Consider the following 13,768-nt stretch of genomic DNA (forward strand, 5'->3'; position numbering starts at 1 on the left):
GCAGCAATGGAATGCTGTGGTTGAGAAATGTGCAAGAGCTGCAGCTGCCAAGCGCCTTGGGGCTTTTTGCTTGCTCTTGGCTGTGGTTGTTGGCTGGACATGGCCATTGAGAAAATGTGTCCTAGGCTTCTGAGGAAATGGAGAGCAAACTAACAATACGAGAGTCAAGCCAGAAGCTGATGGTATAGCTATGATAGACATGTGCTTAAGTGGGTGGAGTGTCCCTGGAAAATAATTGCAAAAGAGCAATTATGGGACTAGCCTTCCTCCTATAAGGAAAGGAGGTGAAAGAGGCTGGCTTAGGAGGTATAGTGGAAAGTTGCTGGCAGTATTCCAGATGTTGCAAGAGGTGAATTCATGCACCTTATCCCTCTGTGCCTGATCACAATTTTTATGATCAAAACTGCCTTTTGTATGCTCTATTCCCAAAATATGCTTCCAGCTTGCAGGAGCAGGCTCATCACCCACCCCACGCCCGGCTGAAGGGTGGAAGAGCAAGGCTTTGAGCCAGATCCATGTGTGTCTTCCACGGTGGCAGTGAGGCGGCGGTGGGGCCGCCCTGCCCCGGGCTCGGTGCTGTGGCTGCGCCCGGGGCCGCGGTGCTGCTCAACCCACCGTGCTGGAGAAGGGCAGGGGGGCTCCCAGGCAGCTGCTGCTTCAGCCTTCGTGGTCTGCTGGTGCGTTCATTTTGTCCTGATGATTGCTAATTTGTTCCTAAAGCTTTATAGGGTGTAAAATGTAAAATACATCACCTGAGAAGAAGTAATCTCATCTCCTAAATTCGCATACTGCCTCAGTCCATCAAGCCATGGTTGCTCCGGTGTCCTGCTCCTGCACGCTTATTGTGGGGTGGGATAAGCTGCCGTTCCAAATCTTCATCCTGAAGGAAAGGCTGGCTTCATCAAGTCCTAAGACGGCAGTCGTACTGCAGGGCAGACCCGTGCCGTGATACGGTCTGGGGGCGCGGGCAGGCAGCGCCCGCCGTCCCCTCGCGGCCCCCGCGGCGCCGCAAATGGCGGCCGGGCCGGGCCGGGCCGCGCCCTCCCGCGGCGCCGCGAGGTGGCGCTGCCGCCGCGTGCACCGCCCCGCCCGGGCCCCGCCCGCCCCAGGGCCCGGCGGCCGCCCCAGAGCCTGGCACGGCCGGGCCGGCGCCGCTCGGCGGGGGCTCAGCAGGGTAAGGAGCGGCCTCAGCCTCCTGCTGCGGCACCTGCCGGGCTCCGACAGCTTTGCGCGGTCCTTCGAGCTGACTCCCCGCAGCCCGCACTGAGGAGGCTCCCGCGTCAGGGCAGGTGTGCGCTGCAGCCCCAGCAGTGAGGGGACAAGGGGCAGGCACAAATAGCAGGTCGCAAAGGCTGAGAGTCTTGTGACAGCGCGGGCTCCGTGCCGCGCTGAAACAGGGCTGAGGCTTTGGACTCTTTTGGGCCTGCCCGAGTCAAGACACTTGGGGACCATCCCGGGAACATCCTGACTGACTAAAGGCACCCTCTCCCTTCCCGTTGCCTAGTCCACAGAAACCTAAGGATGTGAACAGCAGCAGGAGTGAGTGGGAGAGAGCAAAAGTGTCTCGAGTGTTCTCCAAACACCTGCACAGGGGAAATGCGGCCAAGGAGTCCTAGAAGGGCATTGCCTGCCATGGTGAGCAATACCTCAAGCTCCCCAGGTTGCCAGAGCACACCAAGCCTGCGGGAAATGCTTCCCTAGCCCTAGAGCTGGCTTTGTCCTGAGCCTGTGAGCAAGGCAAACCAGCACACCCAAAGCGTGACTAAGAGCAGCAGGAGTGACCCTATTCTCCTCCCTGCCTCACCCCAGCCCCGTGGCGACTGTGGCCAGAGAGGTTACAGAAATGAAGGAAATTAATTTCCTAAAAACCCAGAACGAAAAGAGGTGACCTCTTTCTTGCCTCTTTAAAGATCTGGGAGGATCCTGAAGCATGACATTAATGATATGTAACCAACCTACAGAGGATGCAATACACTGCGGTTTCAGCTCTGTACCAATACCTCTGGGGACCAGTTTGGGGACATGATTGCAAGCTTCATTTCAGACCTGTGTATGGCTCATTCTGGGCTCCCTCCTCTTCTGCCATGCAGTGACTACCAGCCTGCTGAGTCTCTTACCAAATTAGGCTTCTTCTGCCCACCTTCCAGCCTGACAGGCTGTCGCAGAAGTTTATACCATGGCTGGCTGGGAACTTCTTTCTAATTTTAATTCTAAATGTATTTATGATCCAGATGAGCTTCTAAGAGAACAAATTAGACATTTGCCCTAGCATGTATTTTTGATACATGGATGCTGTTCCCTCTCAAATTCTCCTGGTTTAGATTAAACAAGCTCCACATTCAAAATGGCCACTCACAAACCTGCTCTGTACCTGCTACAGGCCAACACCATCTTTCCTGAGGAGGGGTGTCTAAAGCAGCATCTGCAATGCCAGGTGAAGAGGTCCCTCACACTTACTGGTCTCTTCAGACAATTCTTTGATGGGCAATTCCTTGAACCGAGTCTTTATTCAGAGCCAAACTGGCAGCAAATGGGCAGTGTCCGCCCCCTGCACGCTTTCTTCCAAAGCTCCGACTTGAGGGGTGTCTTTTGTACAGCGTTCTGGGGCAAAACACTGCTGGTTTTGACAATTCTCCCTGTGACTGTCAGAGCCCCTTTCTTAGACAGCTCCTTACCCACCTTGCCCTTCCCTACTGGTCCCTGTGCCAACAACACTCAGTGGGAGACGGGACAATTATGCAGGCCCTTGCTCCAGACCATCTGTCTCTTGCCCTCACTCTGAGGGACAGGGTGGTGCTGGGGTATCATGTTTCTGCAGTAGAAGGTAGGTTTTTTTCCCCCTCTAGATCCCTTCTGCTCTTCTCCAAGGAACTGTGGTGAGCCTGTGGCTCAAGGAGGAGGGAATGACCTTTCTAAAGTTACAGAGAGAGGCTGGGGGGAAAGAAAGGAACACTGCTGGTTCTGCCGACAAGCAGGGCTCTGAGAGGTGAAGGAGAGAATGTCAGGGGACTGTTGATGGCCCAGGAGGGCTGGAAGAGGACACATCCTTCTGGGTACCACCAGCCCTGTGCTGAGGTGCTGCATGTAGCTCTGTGGCAGCACAAAGAATGGCTCAGGACCTGTTCAGCAGAACCCAGCAGGACCAGTTGCCCCCATGAGCTGGTCAGCCACACAGCCTGGCTGAGGCTGTGGGGAAAAGAGCTGGAGAAGGAGGGCAGGGGGAGGTTTAAAAATAGTTCCCCTCTCATTTTTGCAGCTGTCATTCATGGAACACAAGCCAGCCCGAGGCCTCCCAGCTCCCATCCACATTAGGCCTTACATAATGGGAGACACGCGGGCATGGCTCCGGGCCGGGAACAGGCATCAGGCTGGGAACAGGCAGGGACGTGACATTTACGCTACCCTGCCAAAGCTGACGAGCAGCTCCGGGGTGTCCAGGCCCTGAAAACAGCCTGTGGGCTGGGGAAGGCAGCTCGTGTGGCTGTCAAGGGCAACCCAGCCACAGCCACAGCCTGGAGAGGAGGCGAGGGAGAGCAGGATGCAACCCAAGGTGAAGGCTGGCCTCCCTGTTGGCTGCTGGCAGAAAGCTGGTCCAGCCTGCCAAGCCACTGTGGTGCTTCTGGAGGAAACAGCTGTGGGAAGGGGTTGGCGGCCATGGGGAGGTCTGTGGGAAACACCACAGTAGGTCCTGAGGGGTGACTGTTTGCCAGAGGGGAAGATGTGGCCCCAGGCAGCAGACAAGGAAGGAGGGGTACAGAGATGGCACAGAGAAGCAGAAAACAGAGATTGTAGAGTGGCCTTTCAGGGAGGGGAGCTGCAAAAGAAGCACAGGAGGTGTGGGAGGATAGGTCTGGGGAGGAGCAAAGGGACAGGCAAAGAAGGATGGGACAGTGCTGACGGGAGCTGGTGTGAGAAGGGGGTTGAGAGGATGGGGAGAGTTTTGAGAGTGAGGCAGGGTGGGAAGCGCAGTTCTGGAACTGTTGGGGGTTGGGGAAATGGAGGATGATTGAAGTGCTAGAGGGAAAGGTGAAGGTCCACCAGAACCATAAGAACTACCTATCCTTTTCTGCCGCCTCGGTGCTACAGGACAGATGTTGCAAAGGGCAAAAGAGCATACGATGTCCCCCTCATGTCAGCCATGCTGGGCTCAAGCACTGCTCCTGCATGTTTTTTCCCTATCCCCCAAGCCTCCTCAGCTTGGAAAACTGCTAGCTCAGGGAAATTCCAGAGGCAAGGGGCTGTGCATGTGGCAGCAGGTCAGGAGGACAGAGCTGGGCAGCACTGGGGAGAAACTGCTCTACACCTGCGAGCTTCAGCCTCCCAGCCTATCTCATTTAGAAATGCTTCCACCCCTCCCACCTTCTGGCCAGGAACTGAGCCATATGTCTGCTCACTGTAGGATCCTCTCTTCTTTCAAAGATCATCGGCTTTCATGCTTTATATGCCAGCAGCCAGACTGCCTTGGGTAAGGCATGAGTCACTGTGGTGTGGTTATTTAAAGTGTGTCTCCTTAGCGCCAGCCACGTGCCTGTGCTGTGCAAGCTGAGAAGGAACGCGCTGCTGGACCCCAGAGTTTGCACACGGAAGGCCAACCGCTGAAAGGAAGGCTGAGACTGGGCTAGCTGCTCCCAGAGCAAAGGGAAACCTTGACATTTCTCAGCAGCCCCCTGTCAGTGGGGAGAACACTGTGGCTTGTCCCAGTCTCAAACCACACTGGGCTATTTCTGCATCCACAAACCAACCATACTTCACAGGAGGTGACTGTGTTGCCCAGGGACTCGGCACATCTGGGGCTGGTTTGGCAGCCATGCAGTCACCTGCTGCACAGGAGGCATGACCTGCACTCACTAGGATGGTGCTGGGATGGTGCTGGGATGGGTTCTCCTAAGGCTGGAGCAGAAGATGGAGTCCAGTCCTGAAATTTCAAGCATCTAAGGACTTCTAACAACTGTTGGGGAAATGGATGCCTTAGCTAGTAAATATTTATGGCATATTCTAACGCCTCACTGCTGTTTTCCATTAGGACTGACATCCCAGAGCAGTGAGTAAGTCCTACTGTATGTCCTCCCTGGCTCTGCATCATTCAGCGGGACCCACTGCAAGGCTGCTGGCCTGTGAATGAGTCGAGGCATGGGGAAGCTCGTTCTCCCCCTGCATCCCACTGGCACCAACTGAGACCCCGGGCACACACTGTGCTTGGGCTGAGCCTTGCCATTGTGCCCCACTGAGGAGAGGTGGTAAGTAACAGTCAGCCTTGGCAGGAAGTTTGAGGAGCTGCTGCTGGCCAAGCTGAGGCAAAACTGGGCATTTATAACATATGGAAAAGGAGGTGTCTCTGGTGAGCGTGATGTCTGTGTTGGCAGTCAGCACGAGGAACTGAGAGAGCAGAGCAGAGTTGTGCAGGGGCACCATGTGAAGGCCAGCTAGATGGAAGATCTCATCTGTGTTTCCTCACACAAGTGATTTTCTCTGGCCCAGAGCAGAGAGTGCACCTCTGATCTCCCAGTCTGGGGCAGCAAAATCTCAGAGCTGTTGTCACTGGTTGTAGGGCACTGAGATGCCCGGATGTGTCTGCATCTTTCTCTTCCTTTGGACCAGCCCCCTCAGCATCAAAACAGCCCTTTCCCAAATCCTGGCTGCTTCTGCTGCCTCTTGTGCAGGCCTGGACCTATATTAGTCTTTCAGGGAGGGCCTTTGCTCAGAGGTGAGATGCCTCGTTGAACCCATGCAAGATCACTTTTTCTCTCCTGTAACATATGTCATTTCGATTCACAGTGTCACAGAATGTATCAGGGAAGGTATCTGTGGCAATTGCTCACTAGGCATTTTCAGAAGAAGCCAGGCTCATCTCTTCCAAGACAGCAACAGCAGGAGAGAAATGTGCCAGGTATGGGAGCTGTTGTCCTCTTCATACCCAGGTCTTTCCTGCCTCCCTTCTCTGGCCTGTTGGAAGGCTGCTCTTCCTTTTTGTGTTACCCTTTGCTTTCCCCTCCCTCCATCTCCTTTGCTTGGCTAGATTTCCCACTAATGATATTGTTACCTTAAGCATGCCACTCTGAACTATGATCTCTTTGCAAGCTGAGACACCTTAGGACTGCCTAGTATTAGCCAGAAAAAACTATAGTTGTTGGAGTTGGCACCAAGCACTTGGGAGCCAGCAGTGGAAGGCTCTGACCCGATGCCCAGTGTGGATGGTGGGTAGCCTGGAGCTGCGTTCAGGCAGGATGCTACCCTGATACCTTGACAACAATGTGTCCAATTAAGCCCTGTGGTATTTTTGTAATAGCAGAGCTGTGAATTGCAGCTTCCCCGCTAAATTGCACTTGAGTAATGCTCTCATGACTTGACTATCTCTGCAACATTTTAATTAGTCATTTCTGTCTTCCCTACCATGACATGGTATTAGTACAAAATTATTGTTATTAGTACAAAATGGCTGCCGTGATACCCACTGTCACATAGCTTTTTTCAAGACGGGGCTGTGTTTCAGCAGCAGTGGGTGGTTTCGGAGCCACTGGGGGAAAGAAGCATCAATATAATGGATGCAGACCCAAGAGCAGAGTTTTTCAATCCTTTTCTTTGCAGCCCACTGAGGGCCTGACACCCAAGGGCTGTAATGCTCCCACAGAAGTCAGCTCTGATACTGAGTGCAGCAGAGGCAGAAACAGGCCCTGGGGAAGGACAGCAAAGACAGGAGCTTGGGATGGAAAAGATTCAGATGATCCCTGTATCCCGACTCCTCAAGCATAAGCAAGCAGAGCTGGATCTATACTCCTGCTTTATGCAGAGCTCTTAAAGGAGCAGTTTGTACTTGTAGGGTAACACAGCATGGTGATCATAAAAACCTGCCTCCCTTTTTGGCTCGAGCAATTAGCCCATACTCAATGTTTCCATTAGTAAGAGAACTGAATGACGGCATTAGGTAGTTTGACATAATCCTGTTTGCCTACAAAGAAGGTACAAACTCCTGCTTCTGTAAGCACAGCAGGAATCAAACTGCATCAACAGCTTCTTTGGTCATAGCTCTAAGCCTCTTTTTAACCAGTTCTTCAACCTGCTTGGAGAAAGCTCCTCAAGCTCTTGCTGCGTGTCAAGTTGCACGTTCTTCACTGCACCGCCTGTACGCTTCTAGACAGCTCCTCTCCTCTCCTCTCCTCTCCTCTCCTCTCCTCTCCTCTCCTCTCCTCTCCTCTCCTCTCCTCTCCTCTCCTCTCCTCTCCTCTCCTCTCCTCTCCTCTCCTCTCCTCTCCCTCTCCTCTCCTCTCCTCTCCTCTCCTCTCCTCTCCTCTCCTCTCCTCTCCTCTCCTCTCCTCTCCTCTCCTCTCCTTCTTCTATAGCTTTGCTTTAGGATCAGTAATTCCCAGCTGCCTCAAGTCATTTGTAATAGACACACAGTGCAGGAATTTGGTAAGACAGAGCTTCTTTCATCAGACAATGACATATTTTCCCCTGTATCATAATGTTGCATCAACACGAGTGACATGTAAATGCCCTGTTGCCACTTTGCTTCTGATTAAATGCCTTTGGGGTTTAATGAGTTTTCCTCATGCTGTAAACCAGTGGCCACAGCTATGGTCACTGCTATAATCCCAAAATAATTTTGGACATCCTGGGAGGGGTGGCAGAGCCAAATGCAGCTGCATCATCCTTCAGAAATTGAAGGTTGTTTTGGAGACTTCTGCAAAGCAAGAACACACCTTGCAAAATCCATCATCCCAGCTGGTCCGCAAAGACTGATCTTAACAAGCTGCTCCAAATGTGCTCCCCTCATCTCTAGCCACCTTCTGCAATCCTCACATCTGCCACCTACTCCATCATTAGCTCTTGGGCTGCAGCCAAACACCGTGGCAACACCTGAGCTACTAATTGGGCTATTGCAGCAGTGGCGGCAGAGCAGGGAGGCAGCTGCCAGCCAAGCCAGCTGCTCCAGGATGGGCAGAGTGCAGCAGCGCTCCCACTGTGCCATGCAGCCCCCAGCTCCCACAGCTGCCTGCTGGAGCCGATGGCTCTGGAAATGCTCTTTCACTGCATGGAGGGCAGCTGCTGCCAGACAGGCAAGGCATATGTGGGAAGTGCAGAAGACTGGGAAGAGCTGTAGAGGAGAAAAAAGGGGAATCAGCTGCTTACAGGTGAATGGCGCAAGGGGGATAGGTACAGCAGGAGTCAAAGGGAAAGACAGAGCTGCTCGCTGATGGCAGAACTCTCCCTTACACCCTACTGCTGGCTGCTGTTTGCTCCTAGGACAAGGCCCCAGCGTTTAGGGAAAATAATCCCTTGGAGCAAGGAAGATAGAGAGGTGAGGGAGAAGAGAAGGATAGGGCTTTGGAGAAGGATGCTTCCCAAGTTCCCCAGGTGGATGAGCTCCTACCTGGGGAATGTCACACCCATAGTGACATTAGCTGGTGTCATATCCAGAGGGCTAGGAAGCCTTTCCATACCCTTGGGGTCTTCCTATAGCTTTTGGCAGCATATGCACGTGACAGCAAACATTACAGGGGTGCAGTTGCATCTGTTCACCTTCCTTTCTGCTCTGCCTGCTGAACAGATCCACAAAGCAGAGCAGACACCCTCATCTGTGGGCCACTTTGAGTGTTTAACTCCCTGAGGTCAGACCTGCTTTGTTTGGCAAGGTGTGAAGAGGCCAGCATTCACCCAGCATGAGTGAAGGCTTTGGCAGGGCAGCTCCAGGCAGGAGTGAAGACAGCTGCACCCCTGGCTTAGAGGCTTTTAAATGTTTGTAGGGTGGAGAGCCACAGCCCTGCAGCCTGCTTTGCTGGTGGAAGAGCCTAGAAAGCCAGCCCCTGTCACCACAAAGATGAGTAAGATCCTGCCAAGCGCCAATTACCTCTAGGAGGAACAATTACCACTTCCCCCACCAGTATTTGAAGCTTAAGAGAGTGGTCTCACCAGGCACGGGAGCAAAGGAAAAGCTCTCTGGGTATTTGGCTGGCAGGGAAGCAGCACAGCCTGCAGTAGAGACCCCTTTCTGTCTGCAGACCTTGCAGGGAGAGAGGATAACATTAAAGACAGCGAAATAAATGGGGGAGAGGGGAGAGAGGAGACTTGCTAATTGTACCTACTTCAACAGAGTTGTATCACAGAAAAATGCTTGGGAGGGGTTTGTTGGCGGTTTTGTGAGGTCAGAGCCAGCTCCCTGTACTCAATTCTGTCAAGGCTAGCACACGTCACTGAATAAAATCATTGGGTTTTTGTCATCTAGGCAAACACAGTGACACCCCTTCCCTTTGCCCTTTTACCTCCTGGCTGTGGAAGCCAAAAGGCACGTCCAGCCAATTGTGGGAAGTTTTGTCACACCACTGAGGTGACAATGTCTCCTCCAGTGTATTGCTGTGGTCTGGCTTTTGTGGCTTCCTCTGGGGCCCACCCCCAAGAGCTCTTGCAGCCCTGTGAGAGCAGAGCGGCTCTGAAGACACTTGTGCAACTTTGTAGCACATTCCAGGTATGTTAAAGGAAGATATCCAGCTCAAACCGGTTCTGGACTATGAAGCTCTACTGGCCAGGCAAGGCAAGGGTCAGCACACAGTTACCAGCAGAGACCTCCACTTCCTAGTCATGCTTTGAAGACTGCTATTGTGGCCCTCTGATGGCCTCATTCAACCAGTGCATTCCACCTTCCAGGAAAGCTCCATCACAGGTAGAGATCAATCAGGTGCTGCTGGAAAACCCACAGGTCTTAGCAATTACCCTGTGCACTCAGAGGAGTCAACAGTTCAGTCTAAAGCACCCCACAATACTGGAGTCCAGCTTGGATGGACTCGGGTCCTTTCACAGCATTTTGAGGTGCACACTGGGAAGCCTGGAATAATTTCTTTAAAAATATAAAGTAACAAAATCTTTTCAGCTGTGATGTTGTCTGCGTGTTCACTTGAAGATGTGGTCAGTGGCTTTCTCCTGCAATAAATACTGGCCTCGTATGACTGATGGAGTCCATGCTGGTTACATGCTGCATTATTCTGTCCTGGCAATGGAGCTCTTGTAGCCCCCACTGTCACCTCTATAACCATTGCCTTTGGGAAGGTTTCTACTTTGACCAGTTCAGTGACTGGTCAAAAAATTTACATAACAAGTATTTCCATGAAAGAAAATTGGATTTTTCAAAGAGCATGGTACCTTTGGAGAAGACAATAATTACAAGATTAAAAATAAAACTTTATCAAAATAAAATAATCTTTCTTAGCTGGCTTTGACTGGTTATTCTCAATGGTCAAGTCTCTCATTTGAAGAACCAAGTGATGTCTCTCTTGCATGGTTGATCTGTGGTGTGATTTATAATCCAGACCGTAACAAATTTTCTTTGTTTATGTTTCTAAAAACCAGCAATTTGTGGTTCCCTGTGCTGATGTGTTAGCCCTTAGACTGTGAGTTAAAGCATCCAATGCCTTGTCCAACAGTGACAGCACACATTGCGCTCCTCAGCAGCGCAGTTCACTTTCAGCTCTGCCTTGGAGCATCACAGCCCACCTGTGTTCTTTCTGGTCTTGTTTTGTTAGATCCTGTTTTGTCGGGATTTGTCAAGCCCCTTTCCCTTCCTCAGTGGCGGCTGGCAGTGGCATAGCTGCAAGGGATAAGCTGCCCTTCCCCAGCATGTCTCCCTCCCATCCTTTTGCATCGCCTCCTTTCCCATTCAGAGCAGCTCCCGGCGCTGGAGGACCAGCGTGAGGCAGCAGAAGGGACTAATGGTTGCCAGCCTGGTGCTCGTACTCCCTGGGAGTGCAGTGAAGCCATGGCTTCCCCCCAAGCCTCGGCATCTCCACATCTGTGCTGGAGGCAAGGAAAGCACCGTCATTCATGGTTCCCCTGTAAGATCTGGCCAGGTCCCCAGAGGGGAAACACTGTGCCAGGACCAGCCCAGACTGAGAGTTGGTAGGAGGATCATGTATGAGAGTTCAGGGAGCCAGGTGGGGATGAAGAAGCTCTGCTTGGCTGCACTCGCAAAGAAGGAGGCCAGGAGGCCCATGGAGCTGCTGCCCATGTTGGGTCACTGGGAACATGCACCTTCTCACCAGGTAGGCATGGGAAGAGGAGAGTTCCTGCCTTCCTTGCCTCCCCGTGACATCAGCACCTGTGTGTAAACACCTCAGATGTCCCTGGGGTGCTGTCCTCCTTCCCTCTGCTTCTCAGTCCTTCCTTGGCTCATGTTCGTGGTCTTCCAGACACAACTGCTGCTCTTTTCCCTGTGTTCTCCACTGTGCTGCCAGTCTGTCCCCACAAGGACACCAACCCCAGTTCTCCCCAGCAGATTAAGTCTCTGTGGTTTTAACCAATTTTTCTGTGTGCCCCTCATTTGCCCAGTGCATTATACAAGTGCTGCCACTTTGGATGTTGTGGGGGATGTCCGGAGCGTCCTCCCAGCTGCAGCTCAGCAGCCCAGCAGTGCCAGGTAGGGACAGAGGATGACCTTGGTAGATTTTGGAAAGGTGCCCGAGGCCTGCTGTGACGCCACTCATGCCTCTGAGGGAGCCTGCAGCAGCACATGTTGACACTGAACCTGACCGCAGGAAGATCAGGAAATGCAAGAACGCCTGTTGCTGAGGGAAGCTGGACTTGGCCCTTGCATGAATTTGCTGAGCTATGCAACCGAGGCCCATGAAAGAAGCATTTCCTGCTGCAGCAACATCGCCCACTGCCCTCCCTACACCTTGTGTGGGTCATTTCAGGTTCATTTTTGCCTGATGAAAGCCCCAGCTGCACCTTCTGCAAGCAGTTTCTGGCTGATTCACTTGAAGGAAAACTTTGTCCTTGGTGGAAACACCCTGCCAAGTGGGAGGGACACACTCCCTCCCGAGGATCTGCTTTCTTCAGCATGCAAACTGTGCCAGCAGTGTGAGGCCAACAAAAAAAGCACAAATGCCCCCCGCCTCAACTTGGACTCAGCAGCTGTTGAATAACATGGGGACGACTCTTGCCTTCTCAGCACTCGGTGAAGAAGAACACACTGTCACCTGTACCATTCCCTGCCCCTCCTCAAGGCAAAGAGGCAAAATTCAGTCCTGACCCTCTTTTCCTACCTCATTCCTGTGCCTTCTGAAGGTTTCTTTTCTTCTTAGAGAAGAAAAAAGAGTACATTTCTTCCTGATATATGCATGTACCATGCAGGAGTCACTTTTGCCACTGGCAATGCCCACACACAAAATGCGCCCTTCACTAACCAGCACAACTCAAAAGCGCCATGTGAGCCAGATGAGGCTTATCCTTCCCTGGAGTGTCACAGGGACGGAGGGTGAAAGGTTCATTCTTCATCAGCTTGATAAAAATATGTTTCTGGAAGTGACAACACAGGCAGCAGTGGGGGGACACTGGAAGAACAGCTCTGCAAGGCTGCGGTGAACATGCCCCCGGTTGTGTTTGACTTGGAGCCCTGCCACAGAAATGAAAGGAAAAAGCGCAAGCCTTTGGAGGTGGCTAACCTTGGCCACAGCCTGCAGCGGGGCTGGTGCCTGTGCTCTGGCAGAGGACACGTAGGGTGGAAGGACCTGTCCAGCCCTTTGCAACCGTGGCGTCAACCTTGCCCCTCACACCTGCTGGGGCCATGGGCAGTGCTGTGGCTGCAGCCATGTGAGCACGGAGCAGGTGGCATTGGCAGGAAAACTCCTCAGGGAAGCCAAGGACTCAGCGGGTCCTGGCCCCCCCACTAGTGGTGTTTTTCCACCTCTCGGTCCTGGCATGTCAGCAAGCACTGGGACACGGGGAGGCACCCGCTGCTGGCAGCGCCCATGCCATGTGTTATTCAATCCCAGTAATCCCAAATCTCCAGGAGGCTCTCGGGTAGCAGGAGATCCTCTCCTGTTGAACTAAACTCAAGCTATTTCGCTGGGCCTGTATTTTAAACACAGTCCAGGGATTGGCTTTTCATGCTTGTCTAAGGCTTTCCTCTGGGCACCAGGCCCTTCCTCCCCCCCAAACAGCCCAGCTCAAGTCAGACACTGCTGCTGCTGCTGTCACAGACTGAAAAGCCCCAGGCTGAAGTGTGGCATTTTCTACCTGAGCTGTCTCCTCCTTTCAGGCAGAAGCCCGCCTTCTTGGTGACTCAAGTTGCAAGTTTCCATCTTAATAACGGAGTCCCCTATGACGAGTGTCTAAACAATACCCCCACACCCCTCACTTCAGAGGTTTCAGGAGACAAGTCCCATCTTGTTGCTGTGCCTTGCTGGAGCAAGCTGCTCGGGGACTCACTCGGTCACTGCCCAAACACCCAGCAAACACTCCCACACCCAGGCACTACCCCAACACAGGGCTCCAGCAGCTCCCCTCTGAAGGCTGATGGAAGGCAGAGCCTCTCCTTGCACACTGCACTACATGGGGTTCAGCTCCCTACACTCCTCTTGCTCCCTGAGACAGCACAGTGATAAATACCTCAGGAGGAACAAGGCTATACTAAACCTTTTCCCTAATCCCTGCTCAGGCTGTGCAGCTATCAGCTGTAAACCAACTCCAGGCCCTACCTGTGCCCAAAAAGGGAAAGGCTCCGTGCCTCCCTGCGTCACAGCTGAGCAAATGCAGGGCAAGGATCAGGAAGGCACATAGTCACCCTCGATTTTCCATTTCCAAAAACATGTCTAAGGGCAAGCGTTGTGCATGCTTTAGATAAATGATTACAAGGGGTTTGAGACACAAAGGGGAAAAAATAGTTTTGTTGCCTAGTGCAGTGTGACAGTCACGCGGCACACAGTAGGCATGAGCAGCAGCTCCTGGGGCTCACAAAACCAAGGGCACAGTGAGCTCTCCCAAGAAGAAATTTAGACTAGAG

This window comes from Camarhynchus parvulus, chromosome 1A, assembly GCF_901933205.1.
Source record: "Camarhynchus parvulus chromosome 1A, STF_HiC, whole genome shotgun sequence".
NCBI lineage: Eukaryota > Metazoa > Chordata > Aves > Passeriformes > Thraupidae > Camarhynchus > Camarhynchus parvulus.